Raw genomic sequence first — 11,022 nt, forward strand, 5'->3', positions numbered from 1 at the left:
AAACTTAGTCCACCGTTAACAATGTCATCGAACTGCTAACTATTCAGTCCCACTACCGCCGCCGTGGTCTGATGGTGCGGCAACACAACGTGGTCTCTGCGCGCCTGCGGCTGGGCTACCGGCCACCGTGGTAGGTTGCTGGGGTGGTGGGGGAGCCAGCCCACCTATGCAGCCTGTCGCCTATGCCACGCTCCCCAGGCCAATGCCATAGAGCACTATTGCCTGACGTGCCCCACTGTGCGCCATCTCCTGCCCCAGGGCCTGCCGCTGGATGCTGTCTGCCGCCACCTCCTACCTCACAACGTCCTGGACGAACTACTTATACGCTTCCCCCGCTTTGGGGGATTTTCCTAATCCCCTTGCCCTGCGAGGGTTTCTTTGGCCATGCGTGGCCTCACGCTTATGTGTGTGTGTGTGTGTGTGTGTGTGTGTGTGTGTGTGTGTGTGTGTGTGTGTGTGTGTTTGTTGTTGTTGTTGTTGTTGTTGTTGTTTAGGTATTTTGTACTGTTTGATACGTTTTTGTATAATAAATTTATCAAATCTAATCAAATCAAGTCACTATTACAACATCCTCATCACCATTTACAGTTTTTAATCCCTTCACAGCTAATGAGTGTCATTTATCATACTGAACCACCGCCAGTGATTTTATTGAACAAAAAATAGCACGACAGGATACATGTTTCAATCTTTTACCTGGTGTGGCCTCTCCATCACAACAATATGATGGTGTAAGCACTCAAGCGTAAGTCTTCATTACCATATTGACAGATAACACTCCTCACAGATTAATTGATTGCTAAATTTTTCACAGTAGAATTTTAGTTTGATTTCTCAGTGACTGAAACTGCCGAGGGTTGCTATGGCAAGTATCGTTAGGAGTTGAGGGGTGATCGATTCCGTCATTCACTTTATTACTTTATAACTTATCAGGATCAGTAGTCAGGATAGATTACTGATCTTGATCCATCAGCCACTCAAATAGATTGGCTGATGGACTCTGTAATAAAGCTGAATCATTAAGGAGCTTTAAAAGAAAACAGAACAAATTTATGGATGTAGGACAATATGTGGAAATAGAAAAGCATGAATCATATAGGGACAGCAAGATGTAGGTAGGCCAGGTGGCTTCTTGAACCTTTCCTTATTTCTTTTTTTTTGTTTCATATGTAAATTAGTAACCTAGATCTCCTTTACACTATAGTTACCGTATACTTAAATAGAAGTCTTTCCCTAAACACTCTCCACTCATCTGTCTCACAACCATCCGTGTTTTTCAGGCTCACCACAGCAACACTCCCTCTCACACTTGTCATTGTAATTTTCTGTCAGCAATACAGTCCTCTTCTTTCTTTTCTTTTTTTTTTTTGGATGTCCAGGAGACTAACAAAGCGCATAAATGAAGGAAAACGTCCGCTCATTTCTTTCCCACTCCTTGTCATATAAGAGATACAGAAAAAAAAAAGTTTGCCGGGGAAGAGAATGCAAAATAGAAATCAATGAATGAAAAATATCTTGCTAATCCTCCTCTCACGAAGCATTTATTTCAGCCATCCTACACCAACCCACCACAATTCCCTCTAACCCACTATAAACCCCTACTAACCCACCATATCCCTTACTAGCTCACTACAACACACGCCAACCCACCACAATCCACGCACAACAGTACAATCTTCCCTCCCCCAGTAATCCGCGGTACATTCAAAAGTGTCTATTGCATTCGTTAACCCACAAAAATACTGTTCAATACGGATCTCGGCCTGCCAGAATCGTGCTTTTCTTCGCTACCTGGATCTCTCTGGCGCTGCTAAAGGTGAAGGCGGGATTTTTTCATTCTCTTTCCTTCGTTCGTTTCGTTTTTTCTTTCTTTATTATCTTTTTTTTTTTTATTTAGTGAGCGGCTGTGTGGCTTTAGTTCCTTGTGGTAGTGGTGGTAGTGGTGGTGGTGGTGGCTGAAGGAGGAAGAAGAGTTGCAAGAATCGAACCGTCTACTGTACTAAGAAAGTTCAATGCCATCATCTTTTCCTTCTTCCTTTTTTTTTTCTTTCTTTTCTCATATAGAGTCACATCATCACTCCCATACACAAACTATCTCTACATCTATCGCCTTTTTTTTTTTTTTTTTGTCTCCTTTTCTAGGGAGATTTCAGAATTTTTCTCTATATTAGTTTTTTCATCCCCTGGTATGGTCCCCTTTGTCCCGTCCGGAGTGTGAGAGGTACGGCTTTCCTCTTAAATTCTTTTCCCGAGTTTAACCCCTTCAGTCCTGGGACGCATTTTTACCATGAGTTTTGCGTATGATTAGACGATTTTATTGGCATTAGAAGGGATCTAAAGATGTCAGAAGATTAATAGCCACAGTCTTCACTATTTTAATAATTCTAATGAGTTTTTGAAGCTGTATAAAACCACCGAATAGTCAGCAGAATGAATATGAAAACTTGTTATGGTACTGAAGAGGTTAAAAGGAAAACCAGGAAAGTGAGACAATTTTCCCTCTAATTTCCTTAAAAGAATAGGGAAAAAAATAATTGCTAATGAAAATTATACTTATCATCATTTCAAACCACTCACGATAAGCAACTTGATGATGACGACGACGATAAGAAGAACAAGAATAAGAATAAGATAAGAAAACCAACAAGAGAGAGAGAGAGAGAGAGAGAGAGAGAGAGAGAGAGAGAGAGAGAGAGAGAGAGAGAGAGAGAGAGAGAGAGAGAGAGAGAGAGAGAGAGAGAGAGAGAGAGAGAGAGAGAGAGAGAGAGAGAGAGAGAGAGAGAGAGAGAGAGAGAGAGAGAGAGAGAGAGAGAGAGAGAGAGAGAGAGAGAGAGAGAGAGAGAGAGAGAGAGAGAAACGCTCCTAACCAAAACACATAGGCAGCAAGGAACGGACGCAGGGAGGAACACAGACTAGTAACCGATGAAGTACAACAGAAGGAGGAAGCAACACAGTGAGAGTAAGGAAGTGCTGACGCGAAAGGAGGCATCACGCTACGAAGTTCTCCGGATGATGAGAAGCTTGGAGAAAAGTTTGCCCTTAATGATGGACGAGAGAGGAATAATAAAGGATGTAGTGTAGTGTGTGTGTGTGTGTGTGTGTGTGTGTGTGTGTGTGTGTGTGTGTGTGTGTGTGTGTGTGTGTGTGTGTGTGTGTATATACGTGTGTGTGATCCTTATACCCATTCTCTTTGTTACTATCTCCTACACACACACACACACACACACACACACACACACACACACACACACACACTACTCTCACAATCGAGAGGCCCGGGTTCGAGTCCCGCCGCGGCGAAGCAAATGGGCAAGCCTCTTAATGTGTGGCCTCTGTTCACCTAGCAGTAAATAGGTACGGGATGTAACTCGAGGGGTTGTGGTCCTCGCTTTCCCGGTGTGTGGAGTGTGTTGTGGTCTCAGTCCTACCCGAAGATCGGTCTATGAGCTCTGTGCTCGCTCCGTAATGGGGAAGACTGGCTGGGTGACCAGCAGACAACCGAGGTGAATTACACACACACACGCAGTTTACGCACGTCTCGTCAAGGATTCATTTCAGGTCTAATGACACACTTGAGGAGGCAGGAGGCAACAGGTGAGGAAGAGGAGGAAGAGGAGAGAGGAGGAGGAGGAGGAGGAGGAGGAGGAGGAGGAGGAGGAGGAGGAAGGAGAATAGTATCATCAACAACAGGAAGAGATGGAATAGAATATAGACGATTAAAGAAAGAAATTCAATATAGTAATGATGGTAGTAGTAGTAGTAGTAGTAGTAGTAGTAGTAGTAGTAGTAGTAGTAGTAGTAATGCTGACGAAGTAAGAGACACATTCAAACAAATGGAAGAAGAAAGAAAAGGAATACATCAGAAAAAAAAAATCAATACAAGCAAAACGACAAAAAAAAAAAAAAAAACTTCCTTTGACAAAAAAAAGGAAAAGAAAAAACAAAAAGAAAAGAAAACAATCACGCGCCCACACAACTGACCACATCCAAGAAAAAGAAGATAAAAAGAAAAGACAATAAGAGTGAGAGACATCGGGGAATAATCGGGAGGAGAGAGAAAGAGAAGGAGAGGTGAAAGAAAACGGAGGTAGTCCACTCACACTGACACGGAGGAACTGATGCAACACGTCCTGAGCCTGCCGCGGCTGAGGATGAACTGAGTGGCTGGACTGGGAGAGGCTAGGAGAAACTGAGAGGATACACACACACACACACACACACACACACACACACAGGCAAACAATGTCACGTCAGTGGGTCAGGACGTAACTAGAAATAACTGATGCAACAAACCACATTATATTTTTTGGGAAACTTACGTGTTTGCTCCTTTTGCTCTTATAACGGGACTTGTGTGTGTGTGTGTGTGTGTGTGTGTGTGTGTGTGTGTGTGTGTGTGTGTGTGTGTGTGTGTGTCAGGTATGTAAGTGTGGCTTGGGTGTGGTCGGTGAAGGATTGATGGAGGCCAGAATGCATCTGCAGTGTCTATATAAGTTCCTGCAGCATGTTGATACGGTGCTTGTTCATCTACTTCACCTATACAAAGGATGACAAAGAAAGAACAAGCAGCAGATCATGAATTGGCCCCTTTGAGACTGTAACTCGTATAGTCAAACACTTTTCCGTGCTTCACATCTACTCTTTCAAAAGGCTTTACTCAAATTAACGCGAGTTTTAAAGTTTTTTTATGGTTCTAGAGGCAGAGTGACAAGATCTTTACATCTGGAGAGACACTCTTGAAAACCCCACCAATCATCTCAATGGCCCTTGAAAATAGTCGTGATGAGACAGCAAAGCGTTTCTGAGTACGGGCCTGTGCATGATCTTGAACGACAGTAAGAAGCCATGTTAGATATGAGATGAAGAAAAAGTAATGCAATCAAATATTATCAACTATCGAACCTGCTTCTGTATTTCTTTCTTCCTAAGTCTTGAAATTTTTTGAGAAGGAGGATTTAAGACACTTATCCTTCGATTTTGGATGATATTTTTTCACCTTTTTTCTTTTTATAGAGGAGTATCTTTTTTGTTCGTTATCTTTGTTGTCCTAGTCCAACGCTCCTCTTACATAAAAGATCACATTCTATACAGTAACTTTCACAACCGCCGCCACTCTCGCCTTCTCTGCTCTCCCATTCTCTAAACCAGCCTTTCTCACCCGCTGCGACCATGACGGAGAGAGAGTAATGAATGAGCGTAAAGAGGTTCGATAAGGCAGGTGGGGCACACGGTCAGCCATCCTCCTTTGCGTCAGTCCTACTCACTATTGCATTATAACAGCCTTATCTCGTGCTGCCCGTGTTCCCTCTCACTCTCCGCCGCGTTGCCTAGATAATGAAGAAGTGAAGCAGTGGGTGTGTTATTTTTTAAGGGAGGACAAGGTTTAGCCCTCTTCAGTACTAGGACTCATTTTTACCGATTAGACCATTTCATTGACATTAGAAGGGGTCTATGCAAATCAGAAGATTAACGGCTATAGTCTTCACTATCTTAATTCCCACATGAGTTTCTGAAGCTATATAAAATCACCAAATAGGGAGGCTGTGGCGTAGTGGATGATGTGGTGAGCGTGGGACCAGGCAAACGTCCACAAGTAGATTCGAATCCCACCAAGTATGGCTTTGAAACTACGCCATTTGTCGAGTGGTTAAAAGTTATCTACCTGTCACCATGATACCCAGGTTCTAGGTGGCTACACTAAGGATGAGCTTGGGTGGTGATATGGACCCTAATATGGGTACCACTATAAATAGAATTACCTGCGCCACTAATGGGTGGAAGCTTAACAGCGCTTCCAATAGGCCAGGTCATTAAAAAATAGAAAAAAAGTAAGAAGGAGGATTATGTTACTGAAGGAGTTAATGGTAAGTATAGTCTGGGTAACATGTTTAGTAACTTACCAATACTTTCTTAGTTTCGAGTTTCGCGTTTCTCTTTTGCTATCAGTTGATGCGGTGTTGTGGAATTCTTAGTTGTTCTTTATCTATTTTTTACTTCTACTATTTCAATTTTAATTATTTGTTACATCATTAATGTAGTTTCAGAAATCGAGTACCTAATTTCATAACATTTCTCTTCCTTTTGTTTTGCGATGTCTTCCAGTATTAATTGATGTGATAGTATGAAAATATGAAAATGTTAGTTTTTTTTTTTTAATTGAATTTATCTATCTATCAACATATTCATAAGCACACTCGCAGTCAGAAATCGAATAACTTATCTTTACCTTTTGGAGTTATGTTGCCTTTTGCGTTTTCTTTCAATATTCTTATTTTATGAGTGTATACAAATATATAAGTCTCAACGTTTACTTCTATTTATTCATCTATTTACAATGTAGTTTGCCTATTTTCTGATGTAACAGGAAATACGGTTCTGGATAGCAATGATAAAAAAAACCTCTCATTTTTTTTTTTTCCGTTAAATATTCAGAAGAATTAGTCACCAGATCAAAGGATTAAAACTGAGAGCAGACACAGGATCACAACACAGTTCTTCACAATTACCCGTGAATACATAAAGACAGCAGTAAAGAGAGCAACAATGCCTACGAAATGTGCGTGGCGGCTTAACGTGCGAGGCTTACTGACTCGAATAAGGATTACGGAGAAGGCTTTACTCTATCTGTAGTCTTTGTTGGTTCTCTTTCCATACCCAGTAATTGAACTCCGAAGAGGGAACTGATGTGTGGTAATCTAGCTGTGTTGTAACTGTGTTGTACATGGTGGTGATGGTGGCTGGAATGGAAGTGGCGGTGATGATATTGATGTAATGAGTTGCTGAAATGTTTTGCGCTGCTGTGACGTCTATTTATTTGTTGCTAGTGTAAGTATGAGTGTTTACATGCCAAACTGTAGACGCAGTAAAGGACAGCTCAGGCCTTTCTCCAATTCCGGGTAATCTTTTGTTTTTGGGCATTGCCACTCTTAGCTCACATTTTATTTTGTAGCCTAAGATTTATCAAAATTCATTAAAATTCATGATAACTACGCTTCTGTTATTATTTTCCCTTGTTCTCGAATCAATAAAGAATCATTACAAGAATTATTCGATAAAAGAAAAGAGCAATTTAGGAAGATAAGAAGAGGTCACATCTTTAATATTTACTTGAGGATCGATGTGCGTCTTAGCGAGGGCTTCCTTTGATCCCTGGCGCTGACATGCTGTGGCGGGATCGCTGCTGACTCGAGTCTGTGCTGGCGTGGTCGATCAGGGCTTCCATAGCGACTTTTGAAACCTCCAGACCGCCGAGCAGTGTTCTACTTGACCTGCTTTGCTCGAGGGTTACGGTATTTTAGTACGCAACTTGTTGGTAAATTCACTTTACTAACACATTAACTTAAATAGGAAGCTTTCAAACTTCACTCAGTCTCCTGCAACATATTGTAGTTATAAGACCATAAGGGAAGCTGCAAGAAGTTATCAGGCATGCAGGTGGCAATCCTTGTATAAGACCTGCCTATCTATATCCACCATTCATAACTTTGAATGAATTAATTTAATCTCTTAAAGCTCCCTCTGTCTCTGCGCTAACAAACTGATTATTGAATCTATTCCATTCTATCTAGCACTGTTTGACAACCAGTTCCTACTCAGACCTTATCTTTATTTGGATTTAAAGAAGCCTGAATTCATAAAAGAAATATCACATTTGCAATTTCAGGTGAGAGTGGAGAAGCGGTTATAGTAAGCCAGTAGCTTCTTAACACAAAAGCGAGGGGGGAAAAGAAGAAAAATCATAATTAAAAAAAATCACGAATTTTCTATCGACTACTCACTCTTTTTATTTCATTAATACACTTTTCAGCGTGTGACGACGGGCAAAAGAGTATGAAAAGTTAAGGGCTAAAAGAATAAGGGCTCTTCATTTGTCCTTCTACACTAAAAAAATGTTAATTAGAAAAGTTCCGTATTAAAAAGAAGACAAAGTAAAAAGTAGTATCATACACACACACACTCTCTCTCTCTCTCTCTCTCTCTCTCTCTCTCTCTCTCTCTCTCTCTCTCTCTCTCTCTCTCTTTCACACACACACACACACACACACACACGATATGTCACACCTTTAAAGTACCTGGAAAGAAGACAAATGGTCCTACAACAGCACAGGGATGGCAACATGAATTTCCTCTCTGTCATCAAGTCACTCCTGAACCCCAAGTCTTGCGAGACACACAGACATCCGCTTCAATATCAGACATCGTACTGCAGCCCTTCTTAAACATTCCATCGCCCTAACTCACTAACTCAATTTTACAGGATAAACAAATAAATACACGTGACATCGCGTATGCAAAATTCTCTAATGCAAAAGCTAACCAGTACTCTCAATCATTCATACCTTTCTCTGGTAAACTCTGGAACTCCTTACCTGCTTCTGTATTTCCATCTTCCTACGACTTGAATTCTTTTAAGAGAGCGGTTTCAAGACATTTGTCCCTTTCTTTTGGCTGATTCTTTCACCTGTAAGGGGACTGACTATCGAGTGGGCCTTTCTCTATTTTCTTGTTGTTGCCTTGGCCAGTTTTTCCTCTTATATTAAAAAAAACATGGCTATATCGATTTCTACATAATTTCGTTCATAAATTTGTCTGATCTACTAACTTTTACATCTTTCATATTCGAAGACCATAAGAAAAAAAATATCAGAAATAAAAAAAACTTAACTAAATAATGAGACTTTTTAAGAGTGTGTTCATAATTGCAGACAGCTTAACAAGTATCTTGAGCCACAAATGTGAGAAACACCTAGGGAAACCTGAACAGGCGTGTGTGGGCGCATGAGCGTGTGAGGCGCTTCAAAGTACGTCTGAAACAGTCCAGAAGCCAAATAATGACATACACTGGTGTAAACTTCCAAAAACAGTACGCCTTAACTTCCAACACGCCAAGTTTTCATTGTGTTTCCCCTAGAGGTGCGGCGAGGTGAGGTTAGTCAAGCCTTTTTGTAGCATCAACTTTTCTTCTCTGTGTGGGCGGCAGGGAAAGAGATATATAATTGTAGCACTAAGTGATGATATTGTCCTACGAAATGAAGAAGTGTAAGGTGGAGTCCCCCTATTGTTATCCTTGCTATCCTCCTAATCACCTTTACTTGTTGTTTTGTTTTCCCTATCCTCTGTTCCTTATTGAATAATTACTTATGCTGGTAATACAACAACAGCAACAATAACAACGTCAGCTACTATTATTACCACCACCACTATCACTACCACTACTACTACACTACTACTACTACTACTATTAGTAGTAGTAGTAGTACATTATTACTACTACTAGATTACAAAAAATATCATATTTTTTCTTTTCTAACGTCGATACAGAAATTAAACATTACATGACACAGAACTTGATCTCTCTCTCTCTCTCTCTCTCTCTCTCTCTCTCTCTCTCTCTCTCTCTCTCTCAGTCCACACTATTACTAAAATCTTCAGTTTCAAGACTTCCGAACTTCAAAGGTGATGATTTTTTGGCTATTCCCTCAATTTGGGTCTTCATAGAAAACGAGATGTGACGGGGAAACTGCTTTAAATTGCCTAAAGTCCGGGAGAAGCACGACGAAGGTGAAAGTGAACGAAATATACTGAAGGGATGAGGGAAGAAGAGGAGGTGGTAGAAAATGGACATGGTGAGAGAGAGTAAATACGAAAATGATGAAGCTAAGAAAGATGATGGTGATGAAGATAATGAGGATGGCGGTTATGATGATGATGATGATGATGATGATGATGATGATGATGATGGTGATGATGATGATGATGGTGATGATGATGATGATGATGATGACAAAACTATCAATATACACTCATCATAATTAATCGGCTGACTCGCCTTCATCTTTTTAATTGTTTCATCACACACACACACACACACACACACACACACCCGCCCGGTAGCTCAGTGGTTAGAGCGCTGGCTTCACAAGCCAGAGGACCGGGGTTCGATTCCCCGGCCGGGTGGAGATATTTGGGTGTGTCTCCTTTCACGTGTAGCCCCTGTTCACCTAGCAGTGAGTAGGTACGGGATGTAAATCGAGGAGTTGTGACCTTGTTGTCCCGGTGTGTGGTGTGTGCCTGGTCTCAGGCCTATCCGAAGATCGGAAATAATGAGCTCTGAGCTCGCTCCGTAGGGTAACGTCTGGCAGAGACTGCAGCAGATCAAACAGTGAAACACACACACACACACACACACACAATTTGCGAATGAAAACCTTTGGAAATTTCACAGTAATTAGCAGTATTATACCAGTTTTACGAGCAACTGTCTGGTCTGTGTGTGTGTGTGTGTGTGTGTGTGCTGGTAAACTGCTTATAATAATACTAATTACTGTGGGATGTTCAAAGGTTTTCAATCGCCAATTTAGAATTCTGAAATTTAGAATTCTGATATCGAAATGTCCGTATTTGTTAGTGGCGGCTCATGGTGATGATGATGAGTGGTTGTGGTGATGATGGTGGTGAAAGTGGTATTCCTGGTGGTGGTAGTGATGGTGATGGTAGAAGGCACTTTAGAACATACGTATGCAGGAGGAGAAAAAGATGATGGTGATAATGGAGTTGGAGAGGAAAAGAGGATGACCAAGATTCAGTTAGGAAAGTAAGAAGATCACCAGTAGATCTGCCTTTACGGAAACCATACTGGCAATCAGAGAGAAGGTTGTGAGCTGATAGATGCCTCATTATCTTCCTATTAAGAAATAGGAACACTTAAAATTATAAATATCTATCAATTTATTCGTCTATGTATATGTCTATCTATAATCAGTTTATCTATGTTACCTCTCAACCCATGTCCTCTATCTATCTGTCCCAGCACCTTCCTGAATGCAAATCTATCTCCATCACCCGCCCATCCGTCATGCTAACAAGGCTACAGCTCACACTAAGCCCGTGCATCTGTAAGGGAAGTGCATCTCTCCCCCTCCATCATCAGCAGCAGAGTGTGGCATTACCAGCTGCTGAGGGAGGAGGCAGCTTCCCTTCACTTTCATCAACCCCTTCATTGCTGCACTAACCTTCCCATAA

General features: G+C 41.3%; 1 protein-coding gene across 1 annotated transcript in view; it reads right to left on the reverse strand.

The window, feature by feature from the left end:
• Positions 1-4,163, reverse strand: part of LOC123516224 (neuropeptide CCHamide-1 receptor-like) — a 203,630-nt gene extending 199,467 nt beyond the window's left edge. Inside the window, exon 1 of the mRNA XM_045275438.1 lies at positions 4,101-4,163. The gene's annotated coding sequence lies outside the window, so the exon portion shown is untranslated. The remainder of the gene's footprint in view (positions 1-4,100) is intronic.
• Between the last annotated feature and the right edge of the window lie 6,859 nt (positions 4,164-11,022).

Source organism: Portunus trituberculatus, chromosome 40, assembly GCF_017591435.1.
Source record: "Portunus trituberculatus isolate SZX2019 chromosome 40, ASM1759143v1, whole genome shotgun sequence".
NCBI lineage: Eukaryota > Metazoa > Arthropoda > Malacostraca > Decapoda > Portunidae > Portunus > Portunus trituberculatus.